Genomic DNA, 19826 nt, shown 5'->3' on the forward strand with positions numbered 1-19826 from the left:
TCACATATATAATGTGCAAAATAAGGTGAAAATTATGACCTAATGAGATATGAGCATTAGGGAATATTACAATGCCCTCTCTCTTCTTTGGGATGAATTGACTCTTCTAGAGCCAAAGTGGCATTGCCTTCAAGATGTAGAACTCCGTGAAAAACAAATTAGAACGGTTACATTTCTACCAATTTGTTAATGGGCTTAGACCTGAATTTGAAGGGACCAAATTGACCCTTCATCATAGAGGTGTACCTACCATTGTTGAAATACTTAAAGAATTAACTGTGGAGGAAAATAGGTTGAAAAAACCATCATCTTCAAAAGGGAATAATTCATGCTTGCTATGTTAAGGCCTGAAAATTACACAAGGGCTTATAAGCCCCCTCACTTTAGAAGAAGTAACGAGAATGGTAGAAATTTCAATGATTATGGAAGGAGTCAAAACGATAAAAGAAGCAATCATGAATACAAGAAGAGTGGCAAACTAATATGTTATCATTGCTATGAGCCGGGTCATATCAAGCTCTTTTGTCCTAAAAGAAGGGAAGAAAATCAAAGCGATAATAAAAAGGTGGTTTCGTTTGGACTATCTCTTGAAAGAAATGGTGTAGATGACTCCAAATTCATCCGCTCATTATCTTTGGCAAAACTTATGGAGGCACTACAACCAATGTTCAAGAATGAAGCTTCTTCCCTCTAGGGTGCGGTCGTATCCACATGCATTGACCCCGGTAAGACTTCTTGGATTTTTTATTGTGTTGCTTCTTTTTATATGACCCCAAATGAGTCCACATTATTCGAATGCCATACTAACGCAAATGATTCTTATGTTTCAACCGCTGATGAAACTTCTTTAAAAATCAAAGGTTTTGGGTTTTTACAAAAACATCAAACCTTTTTTGTATAAAATATTAAAATAGTACCAAAATTAAATTTAAACCTCTTATCCGTTTCCTAAATTGCATATCATGGATGCAAAATCTTGTTTTCATCTTATTAAAAGTAATATTCATAAATCTGGGGATGGGGTCATACATAATTTAACATAATTACGTATGCCTACTTGTAATCATGTTCCACCTAATCACCTATTTAAATAAGTGATTAGGGTTAATTAATGGGAATCAAACTTTCTCTCTCCCCCTCTCTCTCTCTCGTCTCTCTAAAATAGAATCTAGGGCTGACAGATTCAACATGGTATTAGAGCAGGTCTCTCTTCTGGGATGACGCTGCTGCCGCTGATCATGAAAGACTGGATGTCATGGATCGGATGACGCTACTGCTGCAAATTGAAAAAAAAGTTGTGCTGCCGTGAGCAGTGTTGTTTGTGTGTTGCAACCGTGATCGTGTTTCTCCCTGTGGTATCACTTGCCGTGAAAAAAAATCTGATCGTGTCCGATCATAGTGACGTATAAACAAAAGATGCTGATCTGAAAACAACGATTGGACCTGAAGCTGTTGATCGTGGTGATGAGGCTGCTGCTGATCAGAAAGTGTGAAGAAGGTTTGGATGCTATGGATCGTGATCTGCTTGTGGGTCCGTGTCTGATCATCGTGTCGCATAAGAAAAATACGTTGATCTGAAGTCACAGCTCAGATCAGATTGGTGTCGTCCTAGGTGGAGGCTGTTAAACTATGTTGCAGTCAGTGATTTGACAAAAAAAATTATTATTAGATTGTTATCGAACGTCGGCGATCAGATCATTATCGTGAAGATTAACTGGTAGGTGTTCCAGTCTTGAAGTTGGTCGTCTTTGCTGAAAAAAAAAATCCAGTCTTGAAGTCGATAGTCATTGCTAAAGAAAATTTTCAGTTTGTGGTTGGGGTGATGATCTGATCGATCTGGAAGTAGATTACACAGGAGACTCTTGTTGCCCAGAAATAGTGGAGAAAAAAGAAATTGGTAGTGTCTTGTTGGTGTCCTGGGTGAGCAAATATTTTTTTATGGCTGATTCACGTTCTCTAAATAACAACCAAAAAACAGAGGCCATTGGTGAATATAAGGCCTTTGTGAACCCCTTTTCATATGGATCCTCAGTTAAGCTAGATGATACTAATTATGCAAGGTGGTCTCACACCTTCATGATGTTTGTTTCTGGTCATCAGAAAAAGCACATACTGTTGGAATTGGAGCCCACTGAAAGAACAGGAAAATATGTCTCCTGGGACGAAGACAATGACATTGTGATGTCATGGATAATGAACAGTGTACAACCTCATATAGCTGATGGACTGATTTATTACACCTCAGCTAAACAAATGTGCGACAATCTCCATGATACATATTCTCATGAACCAATGCGAGCCGTATTCTACAAGTTGAGCAGGAGATTTATCAGTTGCAGCAAGGAGATCAGACTTTGACCCAATACTATGCCTCTGTTAAATATGCTTTTGAGAGGCTAAATGCACACAGACCCTTATGCTGCACCAAACAAAAGACCCATCAGGAGCAGACTATGGTTGCTCGGTTTCTTACAGGATTATCATCTGATTTTTCAGTTGCCAAAGTTCAAATGCTAACTAGTTCTGATGTTCCTACTCTTGCAGAAGCCTATAATCGTCTGAGTAGGCTTGCCGTCACTCTTCCTCAAACTCAATCTGAATCACAGGCATCAACCTTAGCAATCACCTCAAGTCGTGGAAGAGGTACTTTCTTGAATTTTCGAGGAAGAGGTCGCGGTTGCAGTATTGGAGGAAGAGGAAGGCTTCAATGTACATATTGTGGTAAACTTGGACATCTTGAAGATAGGTGTTGGGATAAGACTGGTCGACCTCCTATCCCATCACCTAAACCGAATGTGTCCAAGGCTCAAGTTGCTAAACTCGAGGCAGAGAACCCCACTACCTCCTCCAGCGATTCAGTTATTCTCAGTCGTGCAGAGTACGATGAATTGGTGTCTCACCGACTTCCTAGTTTGAGTGCTCCTATGCCTGTTGCTGATGTGGCATACTCTACAAGTGATAACCTGAGTTATCAAGGTAGCAGATGAATTATTGATTCGGGTGCCTCTAGACACTTGTGTGGGACTTCCCATAAATTTTCTAAGCTACATCCTATTGCTGAACCTCGCAATATTATACTTGCTGATGGGAGATCCTCTCCTGTTGTAGGCCAGGGAAACATTCCTATATCCCCCACACTTCAATTGACTAATGTCCTTCATGCTCCTTTATTTTCTCAGAACTTACTATCTGTTAGTCGTATTGCTAAGGAGAATAACTGTAGGGTGATATTTGATCCTGTGTGTTGTATTTTTCAGGACTTGCTGACAGGGAAGAGGATTGGTGGAGGCCATGAGGAGGGTGGTGTCTATTATCTACATCATCCGGTTGGATCCATGAATTTTGTGTCTGAGCCATCTTCCAGTACCTATCAGTGGCATCTCCGTCTTCTTGGTCATGTTCCTTTGCCAAAGCTTCGTAGACTTATTCCTCAGATTTCTCCATCTGACTCATTTCAGTGTGACGCCTGTCAATTGGGCAAACATCACAAAAGCTCCTTTCCTCCTCGTCAGAGTTCATCGAGTCAAGCAATGTTTGAGATTTTGCATGTTGATGTATGGGGACCTAGTAGAGTACCTAGTCGATCTCAATGTCGTTATTACTTAGTTATTATTGATGATTTTTCCAGATTGTCATGGGTTTTCTTAATAAAAGAAAGGTCGGAGGTTGCCTCCATTCTTATGTATTTTGTCATTGAAATAAAGACTCAGTTTCATTCTCTTGTCAAGATTATCCACACTGATAATGCTCTCGAGTTCAAGTCCAATGAATTGTTACAATTTTATCGAAATCGTGGCATCCGTCCTCAAACTACTTGTGCCCATACATCTCAGCAAAATGGTGTTGCTGAGAGAAAAATAGGCATCTTCTAGATGTAGCTCACACTCTTATGTTGCAATCAAATATGCCACCCTCATACTGGGGGGATGCTATTCTCACTGCTTGTTATCTCATTAATTGTATGCCATCTTTATCCTTGGAAGAACAAATCCCTTTTCAAATTCTCTATCCTAATGCTCCACTGTTCCCGATTTCTCTCAAAGTATTTGGATGTGTTTCCTTTGTTCATAAACTTGGACCTAACCGTGATAAATTATCTACCCAAGCCATCAAGTGTGTCTTCCTTGGATATCCAAAAAATAAAAAAGGCTACCGGTGTTATGATCCCATCTCCTGTCGAGAATTTGTTAGTGCAGATGTATCTTTCTTAGAATTTGTTCCTTATTTTTCTACCACAACATCCAGACTACATGTTGAACATGGTGAGGCCCTGCCTCTTCCCATTCCTCCTTTTCCCTTGGAGTCGTTTTCTCAGACTATCTCTCATTCTCAGCCTTTCCCAACCGCTTGGTATCATGATCCTCCTCTGGTGTACACTCGCAGGTGGTGTTAGCACCTAAATCACCACCTTCTTCAGAAGTAAGTTCTCCTGAAAATATTGAGATGTCTAATGTTGATGATGATAGACCTATCGCTTTTAGGAAAAGTAAAAGACAATGCACATTACATCCTATTTCCAAGTTTGTTACTGAGGCACGACTTGGGGTTCACATGAATTTTATCTCTGCTTTATCTGCCACTTCTGTCCCACTTAATCATCATCAAGCGTTATTAGATCCTAAGTGGAAGCAAGCGATGCAGGTTGAGATGGATGCCTTGCTCTCATGCGACACATGGGATTTAGTTGTTCCTCCCACTGATGCAGATATCATTAGATGTAAGTGAGTCTACACCATTAAGTATAACTTTGATGGCTCAATCGAAAGGTACAAGGCCCGATTGGTCGCTAAAGGGTATACTCAAACATATGGAGTTGACTTCTTTGAGACTTTTTCTACATTAGCCCGTCTTGGGACTATTCGGTTGGTCATATCTTTAGCTGTTCATTATGGATGGAGTTTATGTCAGGTAGATGTGAAAAACACCTTCTTATATTGGGATCTGTCTGAGACTGTGCAACCTCCCGGGTTTGAGGTTCAAGGGGAGTGTAGCAAGGTGTGCAAACTAAAGAAGGCTATATATGGTCTTAAACAAAGTCCATGTGCATGGTTTTAGAAGTTATTTGAAATTATGTTTGCATTTGGCTTCAACAGGTCATCTTCAGATCACTCCTTGTTTATCAAGAAAACCTTCACTGATATTGTGGTTATGGTTGAATATGTAGATGATATTATTCTTACAGGGAGTAGTGCAAAGGACATCTCGACACAAAGATTCATCTTCAGAAGCACTTTGTCACAAAAGATCTCGGTTCTCTTAGATATTTCTTGGGCATAGAGGTGGCCAGAGATAGTGAGAGGTTAGTTCTATCACAGAGAAAGTATGTACTTGACCTACTGTAGGAAACCGGGATGTTAGGTGCCAAACCAGCCAATATACCAATGGATCCTAAACTGCATATGTATGATGAAAAAGCAGAACCTATTGATAATAGAAGTTTTAGATCCTTGGTTGATAAACTTTTATATGTCACTGTAACAAGGCCAGATATCTCCTTAACCGTGAGCAAGATAAGCCAATTCATGGACAAACCTACTCGAGTGCATTGGTAGGCAGCTATGACGATTCTTAGGTATTTGAAATCCTCTCCTGGAAAGGGATTGCTATATAAACAAAGCTCCAACCTTGATATAATTGCATACTCAGATGCAGACTATGCAGGGGCCATCGATGATAGAAAGTCCACCACAGGGTTCTGCGTGTTTGTCAGAGGAAACTTAATTACTTGGAGAAGTAAAAAACAAATTGTGGTAGCTCGTTCCAATGCTGAATTAGAATATAGAGCTATGGCTCAAACAACTGCTGAAATGATGTGGGTTAGGTCAATTCTCAAAGATCTACAAGTGATGATTCCATCCCCAATGTTGATGATGTGTGATAATCGAGCAGCCACCTATATAGCTAACAATCCAGTTTTTCATGAGAGAACGAAACACATTGAAGTTGATTGTCACTATATACGTGACTTAGTGCAGGCGGGGCATATTTCTACTAGTCATGTGATTTCTGAAGACCAAGTTGCAGACGTCTTCACCAAGCCTCTCGCAAGTGCAGGTTTCTCAAGATGTTGCAGCAAGCTGAGCATGATAGATATATATGCTCCAGCTTGAGGGGGAGTGTTAAAAGTAATATTCATAAATCTGGGGGTGGTCATACATAATTTAGCATAATTACGTATGCCTACTTGTAATCACGTTCCACCTAATCACCTATTTAAATAGGTGATTAAGGTTAATGAATGGGAATCGAACTCTCTCTCTCTCTCGTCTCTCTAAAATAGAATCTAGGGCTGACATATTCAGCACATCTAATGATTGTTTGATACAGGATCTCCAGTTCGGGAAGCCGATTGGGCGAGGCTATAGAAGAGATCTCTATGTTATGAACAATCTTGAATTATCAAAACATACTTTTTGTAACTTTGTGAAAAAGAAATATATAGAAAATTGGCACAAGAGACTAGGACACCCTAGTGTGTCAAAATTACATTTGTTTTCATTTCTCACAAATTATAAAGAAAGGGATTTTGTTCGTGAAGATTGCACACAAATCTGAAGTATTTGATTGCTTCTAAATATTTCATTGTTATGCAAAGACTCAATTTGAAACCAATATTAAAATCTTTAGAACCGATTCCAGAGGAGAATTTGTATCAAAGGATTTCAAAAACTATCTTGACTTACATGGGATTATTTATAAAAAAATCATGTCCTTATACTCAACAAAATGGACTAGCCAAAAGGTATCCTAGACATATTGTTGAGACTACTAGAACACTTCTTATATCAAGAAATGTTCAAAAAAAAAATTGGGCCAAAGCCTCTCTTAAAACTATCGAAAACATTTCTTCCATTGAAAAATTATTTAAAACATCTCCCGATTTCAAAAGGTTGAGAGTCTTTGGTTGTAAATGCTTTGTCCTTATCGAGAAAAATAACAATCTTTTTCTAAAAGCCATCCCTTGTGTTTTCTTAGGCTATGTCGAAAATAAAAAAGGGTATAAATGTTATTAAATTAAAATGAACAAGCTATATGTTTCAAGAAATGTCACTTTTCTTGAAAACGAAAATGGATTTGGCAAATATAAAATCCAAGAGCATTGTGACTATTCATTTCGTTTTTACCTTGCCAATGAGCATGCGAGTTGTGATGACATTTATGATGTGCATGAGTGTGACAATGAGGACACCCATGATGCACATGGGAATGGGAATGAAGATCTTGATAATATAGACCAATTTCATAGTGAAATTCAAATCTATACTCGACGTACCAAAGACCATCCTCCATGTGCTGTAGAAAGATATTCTCAAAATCAAGATATTAATTCCTCTCGTGTTAGAAGATCCATGAGAATTTCAAAAGATCCTAGTCGATTTTGTATCCTATGATCCTTTGAACCCAAATATAGAGCATGTCTAATGGCTATACACCCATATGTAGAACCATTGTCTTACCATGATGGTAAAAATCATCAAGAATGGATTAGGGCAATAAATGATGAATTAAAAGCTTTAGAAAAGGCAAAAACTTAGAAAAATCAAATATTACCTAAAGAGAAAAAAACTATACGACGTAGATGGGTCTATAAGATTAAAACCTGTCACGTGGGTGCGGGTATGGGTACGGGTGCGACACGGGTGCAGGACACGGGGACATGACTATATATATATGTATATATATATATATATATTTTTAAAATATATATATAACAATAATAAGACTCAATCAAAGTTGTGCCTATTAGGGGACACAACTATATATATATAACAATAATAAGACTCGGCTATATATATATATATTTTAAAAAAATATATAAAAAAATTTGTTTTTTTTAGTTTTTTGCCCTAAAAATGGATAAAAATAGACTCGGTCAAAGTTAATCGAGTCCAAAATGTGGACAGACTCGGTCCTGGTGCGTTGACCGAGTCTAACACTTGGTTGACCATGTCCAAAACCGCACCCGTGTCGGGGCGTGTCGACGCGGGTGCGTCGATCCCCTAGCCGAGTCCGTGCGACATAGATTAAAACTAAAAGTAACGAGACATTAAAAAGATATAAAGTCAGACTAGTAGCCAAAGGATATAATCAAGAATACGAAATAGACTATGATCAGTCATTTGCTCTAGTTGCTCGAATAACTATTGTTAAAACTCTTATTTCTATAACATCAATTAAAAAATGACTCATTTTTCAAATGGATGTAAAAAATGTCTTATTGAATGGTAATCTCAATGAAGAAGTTTACATGGATTCCCCACAAGGATTAAGTTTAGCACATGGAAAAAAATTTCAGTTACGAAAAACGTTGTCTGGGCTAAAACAAGCTTCCAAGGCTTGGTTTGATCGATTCAGTAGAGTGATGACACAAATTGTTTTTAAATCTTGTTGTTACTGACACTGCATTGTTTGTTAAGTCTTCTAATGCAGACATGATGATATTACTTCTTTACGTTGATGATATGATTATTAAAGGAGGTGATAAGCAGCGAGTTAGTTATATCAAAGTTGTGCTTAAAGTCAACTTTGATATGATAAACCTTGGTTTTTTGCGGTACTTTCTTGGAATAGAATTAGCTTACTCACCTCGTAGTTACTTGTTATCGCAGACTAATTATACTACAGAGATCATCGAACGGTCAAGACTCTCAAATGAAAAATGAGTTAATACTCCAGAGGTCATCAATGCAAAGATGAAGATGATGGAGAACCTCTGAAGGATCCTACTCCATGTAGACAAATAATTAGAGCTTTATCTTATCTCTCTATTACTCGTCTTGATATTTCCCATGTTGTTCATTTTATTAGTCAATTTCAGCATGCTCTCACTGCAGTACATATATGAGTGTTGTAATGAGAATTATTAGATATATTAGAAATTCTATTAATTATGGGTTATTTCTTTCATCCTCTTCCCCGTTAGAGGTTATTTCATTATATGATTCTGATTGGGGAAGGGATGCAAATGATAGACGCTCAACTACTGGTTCTTGTGTGTTTTTAGGTGATTCTCTAATATCATGGAGATGCAAGAAGCAACAAAAGGTATCCGCTTCTGCTGAAGCAGAGTACCGTACCATGATGACAACTGCGTCTGAATTGATATGGTTGAGACAATTGTTAGTAGACTTGAGATTTCACATTGCAGAACCCTTGAGATTATGATGTGACAACTGAAACGCAATTTACATTGCAAGCAATCATACATTGCAAGCAATCATACATTTCATGAAAGGACCAGACATATTGAAATGGATTGTCACTACGTTCGTGAAGAATTTCTGAAGAAGACCATCACGTTGCCATATGTACCATTTGAGTATCAACTGACGGAGTTCTTCACTAAGGCTTTCTCGTCACCTAGATTTCATGTCCTACTTGGCAAGCTCTTGGTTGTTACACCGTGAGTTTGAGGTAGGTGTTAAGATTGTGTATCTAATACATGTATTTGTATGTATATATAAGTATATATCTATATGTATATATTAATATATATTTGTATGTAAACTCAAATACCCATCAGGGGTATTTCGGTTGTTTTACTTTGTAATAGTGGTCAGTTCATTAGGGGCTGACTGTATTTTTTTATTTTTTGTTTTTTGTTTTTATCTTTTTTGCTGGACATGATAGGGACATCTCCAACTAGCCATTGGTGCTGATAGTTAGTTGGGTTGGCCCCCTTCTCCCTCTCTTGTTATAAATGGGGGTTCGTCCCTTTATCTCTTCATGCTTTCTCAAGCATTTTGTAATACAAAACATTTATTTTTTACTCTCTTGGCCCTTGTGTGGGTGATTGCATTAACCCATAAGTGATTGTTTGTAGGTTCGTTGTGTTCTTGTAAGCCCATAAGAGACACTCATTTGCTTTTGCTCTTATTTCATTACACAAATCAGTTTGGTGGTTTTGAAAGCCGTTGAAATCTCCTAAGACTAGGTTCTTCCAAAGGTAGGTTAGGTTCATCTACGAGTTCATTTTGAGAATATTTTTCTAAGGCACATGGTTGATCCTTACTTTTACGATGAGTGTAAACACACATTTTTATGCAATAATTGATTATTATGGTTTTCAAGTGGATCATTGCCATCCATATCATTAGACATATCATTATCCACACTTTCAACATCATCATCATTCAGATTAGATACTTCCTTGGGCAAGAGATCAAACAAGAAGAGTAATCTACTTCCTCTTTAGGTTTCTCTTTATCAAAGCCATTTTCTTTCAAAAAAATAACATTTCTAGAAACATAATTTATTATTTTTAAAGTCATAACACCTTTATCCTTTTTGGTTCTCTCCATATCCAAGAAAAACACATTCAATAGCCTTTCAGCATGGTTTATCACTTTCATGTGTAAGGACAAAGCACTTACATTAAAAAATTCACAATCTTTTGAAATCGGGAGTCACATTAAATAACTTTTCCATAGGAGAAACATTCTTTAAAGACGAAGATGGCATTCTATTAATCAAATGTATAGATGTAAGAACGACTTCAACCCAAAGGTTTTTAGGGACATTTTTTAAAATAAGGAGTCCAGAGCAGAGTTACCGGAAGTGTCTAGGTAAGTGGGGAAGCGCGCTTCGGAAGCGCAGAACGTCGCGCTTCCGAAACGCGCGGGGAAGCGCCCTTTTTAAATGGGAAGTGTGCTTCCCTTTTATGGAAAGCGCACTTCCCTTTAATGGGAAGCGTGCTTCCCTTTTATGGAAAGCGTGCTTCCCTTTAATGGGAAGCACACTTCCCAACATGCTTCCTCCATTTTTTTTGTATTTTTTTTACTTTTGATTTTTTTTCGCTTCCCCCTCACTTCCTAGGTCGCTTCCGTGACTATTCCTGATTCGCTCCTAAGTGGTTCCACGTTTCCCGCTTCCTAAAATTTTGAAAGTACCTTGCTTTCCGCTCCCGCTTCCCGTATCGCTTCCCGCTCCCGCTTCCTCAACTGACAACCATGGTCCAGAGTCCTAGAGGTTTCAATAACATGCCTATGTTTTCATTCTGCAAGACTATTTTGTTGTGGGTCTTAAGATCTTTGATGTGAAAACCCATTTTGTTTTAGGTAATCTTGAAATTCTTTGGACATGAATTCAGCCCTCGAATCAGATCTAAAAATGGAAAATTACTTTGAAATTGTTTTTTAAGAAGTGTAAATTTTTTTGAAATGTGAAAATACGTCCGATTTAAATTTAAGTAGATTCACACATATCTAGTGAAGTTATCAATAATAATAACATAATATGAGTAGCCTCCTTTGGACATGACAGGAGTAGGTCCTCATACATCCGAATGCACCAACTCGAATGGTGTTTTAGAAATAAAAGATTTATTTGTTAAAATTAGAGATTTCATTTTTCCAAGTATGCAATCCTTACATATAGTCTTTTTCATTACAATTTTTTTCCAAAAAAAGAAAAAGATATAACTTGGATAAACTAGGATGCCCAAGTCTCTTATGCCAAGTTACAATATTCTTTATCTTGGACATATTATAAAAAGATTTAGTTGGAATAGTAAAAAAATCCATGTCGAAGAGATCTCCTCGTATAGTCGCGCCAAATCAGCTTTCCTGCACAGAGCAACCCTTAGATGAGGAGATTTCACAACCGCAATTGAAAATTTGATAGACAGAGAAAAGATTTAAATTCAATTTTGGAATAATTCTAACATTTGGAATAATTTTTTTTGAATTTTTCAAAAACATTTTTCCAATTCCCAATTCCCAATTCCTTGAACTTCTAAAGAGGTTTCATCAACGATAAAAACACAAGATGGATAAGAATTGGTTCATGCATCAGATAAGAGAGAAGCATTGAAAGTCATGTGAAAGAAAGCTCCAGAGTCAAGTATGCAAGATGCCATACCCAAAGGAGAGGAGGATGAGAGCGACCCGAAGTAGAAGTATATGTCTTCAAAAAATATTGTAGATCCTCTTTCAATTGTGCAATAAATAGGTCTTTAAGTTTACCTTTTTTGTTGGCATCATGCTTGTTTTGTTTGAGGTGTCTCCAACCAAAGCCACCTTTCTCTTTAATTTTGGGCAAGTCGGCTTGATGTGCCTCGGCTCATCGCAAAAATGACATAATTTTCTTTGATACTCCATTGTTTTGTTTTACAAAGTGTGGAGATGTATAGGTCTTGGTGGTGGCACCGGGTTTGGAGGCGGCAAGAACGATGTCATTTGTTTTGTCTTCCTTGTCCTCCTTCAATCTTCTTCCATATTCAACTCGGTAAGAGTCTCATAGAGAAGAAATTTTAGGTTTATGAAGTGGCATCATCTTTACTCTTTAAACTTGGGCCTTAGGCCATTAAGAAACATGAAGAATTGTTCCCTTTTAAGTTGTTCTTGTCTAAGGCAAAGTTCTCTAGGAGTCTCCCACTTAGGCTCCAAGATGACAAGATCTCTCCATAGGAGGATCATCTCGTTGGAATAGTCCCAGATGGTTTTGTCACCTTTCTTCAATGACATCATTTTTTGTGTATATTTCACCAATGAGTAATGTCCTTCATAGTATACGTCTCTTAATAACTCTCATGCTTCCTTGGCAATTTTGAATTGGGCCACACTATCAAGGATGGAGGCGTCGGGCATCCACACTACTCACAATCCATGCTAAGATTTTTGCATTGTCTATTCACCATTCTATGTGTCTTTTCTCGAACTCAATGGTGGCGGAGATCTTTTCATCTTCATTGAGAAACTTAATGTTCCCATCCACAATTTTTGTGAATGAGAATTGAGGCTCCGAACAATCACCCTCAATGTATTTGATGAGGCCTTTGGACAATATATGATTCTTCATAATAGAAGCCCAAGTTCGGTAGTTGGAGTCATTCAACTTGATGAGCATGACAAACAAAGACTCCTTCATAATGACCAATTGAGAGTTGATGAAGATGGATGGTCACTTGAAGCTTTGCCATGTTTTCTAAGAAGAGGCATTACCCCCAGGATGGTCCACCACTAAGATCAAGAGCCTATTGGCTCTGATGCCATGTAATGAAATAATGAGCATAAATACCAAGGTTGTAAGTATCATATCGTTACCTATATCGGTCGGGCCCAAAGTAACACCGTATCGTATCGTATCGTAAATGTATCATAAATTTTTAATAAAAAGTTTTCAAAAATCCAAAAAAATCAAGAAAAATTAGAAAAAATTAGCAAAATTCTAAAAAAAATCACAAAACATGAAACAATGATGAATTACACAAAATACAACCATAAAATCACATGTATGTCTCTAGGAGTTGCATAAGACATCATCAAACATCAACTAATATAGAATCATGGATAATATTGCATGCATATCTCACAAGAACAATGCCACAAGACTCATACTTTCATATTACATAAACATAAACAAAATAACCAAGTTTATGAAATATACAACAAACAACAACAACAACAACTACGCCTTCATCCTAAAACAATTAGGGTCGGCGATATGAACCAAAAAAGAAAATCATTCTAGGTCTTCCACATGAATCCTTCTCCTCCAATCATTTCTATCCAATGCCATGTCCTCGGTGAGGTTCAAAGCATTCATATCCTTTCCTATCATCTCCATCCAAGTCTTCTTAGGCCTACCCCAACCTCTTTTACTAATATATTTTCCCATTTCTCCATCCTTCTAACTGGAGCATCATTAGGCCTTCGCCGAATATGTCCAAACCACCGTAAACGATTCTCTCTCATCTTATTTTCAATGGATGCAACGCCTACCTTCTTATGTATCTCCTCGTTTTGAATCTTATCTTTTATTGTATTTCCACACATCCATCTAAGCATACACATCTCAGCTACACTCATTTTTTTGAATATGATGTCTCTTGGCAGCCCAACATTCCGTACCATATAGTAAAGCGGGCCTAATTGTCGTCCTATAAAACTTTCTCTTCAACCGTAATAGCATTCTACGATCACACAACACTCCAGTTGCACTTTTCCATTTCATCCACCCAACCTTTATCCTATGATTTACATCTCCATCAATTTCTCCATACTTTTGAATTATAGATCCCAAATATTTGAAACAGTCATCCACCGGTATTTCTTGCTCACCAAGCTTCACTACACTCCCATCACTACTTCGTTGCTTACTAAACTGACATTCCATTTATTCTGTCTTACTCTTACTCAACTTAAAACCTCTTGCTTCCAATGCCTGTCTTCATAATTCTAACTTAGCATTAACCCCAGCTCTAGACTCATCAATCAAAACAATATCATCAGCAAACAACATACACCACGCTACATTTTCTTGAATTGATCTCGTAAGCTCATCCATCACTATAGCAAATAGGAAAGGGCTTAATGCAGATCCTTGATGTAACCCATGGTTGCCAGTTAAGGAAGCGGGAGCGGGAAGTGTCTCGGAAGTGACCTAGGAAGCGTCTCAGAAGCGAGGGGGAAACAAAAAAAAATAAAAAATACAAAAAAATTGGAAAAACAGGGGAAGCGATGGGGAAGCGTGGGGGAAGTGTGGGGGGAAGCGAGGAGGAAGCGTGATGGGAAGCGCGCTTCCCATTAAAGGGAAGCGCGTCCCCCCATTAAAGGGAAGCGCACTTCCCAAAAAAGGGGAACGCTTCGGAAGCGCGACGTTTCGCGCTTCCGAAGCGCGCTTCGGGGAAGCGCGCTTCCCCTTTTAGCTAGGCGCTTCCGGTAACCCTGATGTAACCCAGCCGTTATAGGAAAATTGGTTGTCACCCCTCCACAAGTGCGGACATTGGTTACTACTCTTTTGTACATATCTTTAATTATACTAATGTACTTGAGAGAAATACATTTCTTCATCATTGTCCACCAAAGAACATCCCTAGGTACTCTATCGTATGCCTTCTCCAAATCAATTAAAACCATGTGCAAATCTTTGTTCCTCTCTCTATATCTCTCAATAAGTTGTCTAAGAAGATGTATAGCTTCCATAGTTGATCTTCCAGGCATAAAACCAAATTGATTCTCCGATATCATGACAACCTTCCTCAACCTATACTCAATCACCCTCTCCCCAAGTTTCATAGTATGACTCATGAGTTTTATACCACGATAGTTTGTGCAATCTTGTATATCACCCTTATTCTTATATAGAGGCACCAAAGTACTCTTCCTCCACTTATTAGGCATCTTATTTGTCCGCCAAATCTTGTTAAAAAGATTTGTCAACCATTCTAAACCTTTCTCACCCAAGCATTTTCAAGCCTCGATAGGTATACCAGATGGGCCAACTGCTCTTCTTGATTTCATTTTCTTCAAAGCCTCTGCAATTTCTTTCTTTTGAATCTTGCGCATGAAGTCACAATTCATCTCATGAAAAGGAATGAAAAAGTCTCCAAGATCCTGAGCATGACTTTCATTAAATAGCTTATCAAAATAATCTTTCCATCTTGTGAGAAATCAGATGTGGGAGTCACCTTACTATCGTAGCAAGAGATAGAGAGAGAGGTAAGAAGGAAGAGAGAAAAAAATGTTGGGCGTAATGTCTTCTCCCCTTTCCATTGATATTTATATGTTGTACGAGTGGTACAATACAGTACAATAGTACAATACAGTACAGTATGCTGTACAATACAGTACAATACAGTACAATAGTACAATACAGTACAGTACAGTATGCTGTACAATACAGTACAATACAGTACAGTAGTACAATACAGTACAGTATGCTGTACAATACGGTACAATACAGTACAGTAGTACAATACAGTACAGTATGCTGTACAAGTGGTACAATACAGTACAGAAATATATTCATTTACATATACATATTTAACAGCCTCCCTCAAGTTGAGGATGATCTTCAATCATGCTCAACTTTCCCTTAAGTAACCAAAATTGATGACTAACCAATCCTTTGGTGAAGATGTCTGCTACTTGGTCTTCTGATCTGACATACGAAGCCTCAATTTCTTCTGTTTCAATCTTTTGTCTAACAAAATGCTGATCAATCTCAATGTGCTTCGTGCGACAATGATGAATAGGGTTAAAAGAAATATTAATGGCACTTTGATTATCACATAAAAGCAGAGAGGAAGAGATAGGTTCATTCAACTCTTGAAGAAGATGCCGTACCCAAGTGACATCAGCTGTCCCTGCTGCCATTGCCCTGTACTCTGCCTCAGTGCTGGATTTAGCAATGGCCTTTTGTTTCTTACTACTCCAAGTGACAATATTTGGGCCAATAAAAACACAATATCCTGAAACCGACCTACGCTCATCAGGGTCCCCACCCCAATCTGCATCACAATATGTAAGTAAACGGTGTCCTGTAGTGAAGCTTTCATCTTTGTGATAGAGCAATCCATCTCCAATAGTCCCTTTCAGATATCTGAGAATACGCTTAATACATTCCATATGACAATCAGTGGGAGCATGCATAAACTGAGATGCTTGATTTACAGCATAAGCAATGTCAGGTCTTGTAAATGTAAGATATTGCAACATACCAACAATGCGGCGATATAAAGTGGAATCATGATATAATTGGCCTTCTTTTGCACTAAACTTATGATTTAAGACAGATGGGGTGCTGAGAGGTTTACAATTAATCATACAATTAAAAGAAATATTAATGGCACTTTGATTATCACATAAAAGCAGAGAGGAAGAGATAAGTTCATTCAACTCTTGAAGAAGATGCCGTACCCAAGTGACATCAGCTGTCCCTGCTGCCATTGCCCTGTACTCTGCCTCAGTGCTGGATTTAGCAATGGCCTTTTGTTTCTTACTACTCCAAGTGACAATATTTGGGCCAATAAAAACACAATATCCTGAAACCGACCTACGCTCATCAGGGTCCCCACCCCAATCTGCATCACAATATGTAAGTAAACGGTGTCCTGTAGTGAAGCTTTCATCTTTGTGATAGAGCAATCCATCTCCAATAGTCCCTTTCAGATATCTGAGAATACGCTTAATACATTCCATATGACAATCAGTGGGAGCATGCATAAACTGAGATGCTTGATTTACAGCATAAGCAATGTCAGGTCTTGTAAATGTAAGATATTGCAACATACCAACAATGCGGCGATATAAAGTGGAATCATGATATAATTGGCCTTCTTTTGCACTAAACTTATGATTTAAGACAGATGGGGTGCTGAGAGGTTTACAATTAATCATACCAGTGGTGTGAAGAATGTCAAGAGTATACTTGTGTTGACTTAGAGTGAGTCGATCATCTTGTCTATCGACTTCAACTCCCAAGAAGTATCGCAATGGGCCTAAGTCCTTCATCTTGAATTTGGCCATGAGTAAAGACTTGACCAAGGCAATATGTGCATCATCACTCCCAGTGATAATGATGTCATCAACATATATAAGAACCCAAGTAGTAACATGATCATTCTTATACATAAATAAAGAATGATCAAGTATACTCTTAGAAAAGCCATGCTGCTGAATTTCCATGGAGAAACTCTCAAACCAAGACCGAGATGCCTGTTTTAAACCATAAAGAGACCTTCTCAATTTACAAACCCATGTAGCCGCATCATGTTCACTATATCCAGGAGGTTGCTCCATAATCAATATACCAAACTCATTACGCCCAACATTTTTTTCTCTCTTCCTTCTTACCTCTCTCTCTATCTCTTGCTACGATAGTAAGGTGACTCCCACATCTGATTTCTCACACATCTCCCTTTAATCTCCTCATCTTTGACTAAAACCCTTTGCGTTTCATCTTTGATACATCTAACCATACCCAGATCCCTCGATTTCCTATCTCTCATCTTTGCAAGCCTATAAATATCTTTTTCGCCCTCTTTGGTATCCAACTTGTCATAAACCTCCTTATATACCTTATCCCTCGCGTTTCGAACTACTTTTTTAGCTTCCTTCTTTGCTATCATATACTTCTCCAAATTCTCATTATCACGACTCTTACTTAGATTTCTATAAACTCTCTTTTAACCTTAATAGCTAATTTGACATCCTCGTTCCACCATGATGTGTCCTTACCTAGCGGTGCACCACCTTTAGACTCACTTAATATCTCCTTAGCCACCTTTCTCATGCCACCCACTATCTTATTCCACATTGATTCTGAATCCTCCTCGAGACACCAATCAACTTCCTTAACTAACATTCCTTGTTTAGCTCCTTTCAGTGCCCACCACTTAATTCTAGGATCTATCCTATGACTATCCCTTTTGCGGCATTTTCTAATTCTAAGATATAAAATTAAGACTCTTATGTTGTGTAGCTACACTTTCTCCCGGTATAACCTTGCAGTCGATGCAACAACCCCTATCTCTCTTTCTAAGTAGGAAAAATCTATCTGACTCGTATTAACCCCACTTTTAAATGTTACTAGGTGAGACTCCCTCTTCCTAAACCAAGTGTTTACTAAGATCATATCATTGGACAAACAAAAATCTAAAATCCTTTCTCCACTTTCGTTTCTTTCTTCTATGCCATAGCCTTCATGGATACTCTCAAATCCATCCCTACTAATGCCTACATGTCCATTAAGGTTACCGCCAATGAAAAGCTTTTCTCCATAAGATATCCCTTGTACTACATCTAAATCTTCTCAAAATTGACGCTTAATGGAATCATCTAAACCTACTTGAGGTGCATAAACACTAATAATATTAATAATATTCGTACCTAATACTAATTTAATAAGTAAAATCCTATCACCCTTCCTACGGACCTCAACTACATTATCTATAAACTCACGACTAATAACAATCCCTACTCCATTCCTATTTATTCCTGTATACCAAATCTTATATCCCCAAAGTTCTATCACTTTTGCTTTCTCACCTACCCATTTGGTCTCTTGTAGACATACAATATCCATCTTTCTCCTACACATAACATCTACTAACTCTACCAACTTACTAGTTAAAGACCCTATGTTCCAAGTGGCTCACCTAATTTTATGGTCTTGAACTATCTTCTTTACCCCCACCCATCCAACAAAGTGAGAAAACCCTTGCCTATTTGACACCATACCTGGGCGCCGGTGTGACGCATCGCTTCTGGGTGACGACCTAGCAACCCTTGCCCATTTATCACTGCCTCCGGGCATATAGAGTACAACGCGTCGCTCAGTAAGGAACGCCCCAACAAAATTCTCATATTGGTTCATATTCATAGGGTGTGACTAAGTTTTTATGCTGGCTGTCACTGGCCTACCGCAACCCTCCTTTATCCGGGCTTGGGACCGGCAGTGTATAACTAAACAATTATACAGAGGCGGAGTTAACCAAGTTTATGAAATATGATTAAAAAAAATGACAAGTATCTTACGATATGGTATGATAGAGGGGGTGTATCGTACGATACATCAGATACAGGTACAATACACACCTGTATCGATATAGAGTGTATATCATATCGTTTTCCCCCAAAGTAACAGTATGATACTTACAACACTGACAAATACAATTTCAAATGTGCACAAATACAAGACCACTAAGGGCAATACACAATAAGCCGCATGCTAAGAACAAGATCTTAAAATCACAAGTACACAAGCCACTAATGGGCTGAACACCAGATAAAAACATATTATTTTATTCACCAAAGAATGCTCATAAAAAACATGAAATATATGGGTGAGGTTCACATATATTTATACAAGAAGCGGAAGAAAGGAGGCCTTACTAGCTGTTGGGCTAGCCCAATGACTAGTCAAACTAGCCATTGGACTATCCCAACTAACAAGAAGAGGAAGAAAGGAGGCCTTACTAGCCGTTGGGCTAGTCCAATGACTAGTCAAACTAGCCATTGGACTAGCCCAACAGCTAGTTGGGCTAGTCCCAACAGCTATAATAGCTGGGACAAAAATGCCCCTAATGGGTATGCCTATTACAA

The 19826-nt window shown here is 38.1% G+C and overlaps 1 protein-coding gene across 3 annotated transcripts in view; it reads left to right on the forward strand.

The window, feature by feature from the left end:
• The window catches only part of LOC149835318 (uncharacterized), a 74676-nt gene that overhangs the window by 52163 nt on the left and 2687 nt on the right, over window positions 1–19826 (forward strand). The gene's annotated exons all lie outside the window — the stretch shown is intronic.

The sequence above is a fragment of the Nuphar pumila genome, chromosome 6 (assembly GCF_984573655.1).
Source record: "Nuphar pumila chromosome 6, dmNupPumi1.hap1.1, whole genome shotgun sequence".
In the NCBI taxonomy this organism is placed as follows: domain Eukaryota; kingdom Viridiplantae; phylum Streptophyta; class Magnoliopsida; order Nymphaeales; family Nymphaeaceae; genus Nuphar; species Nuphar pumila.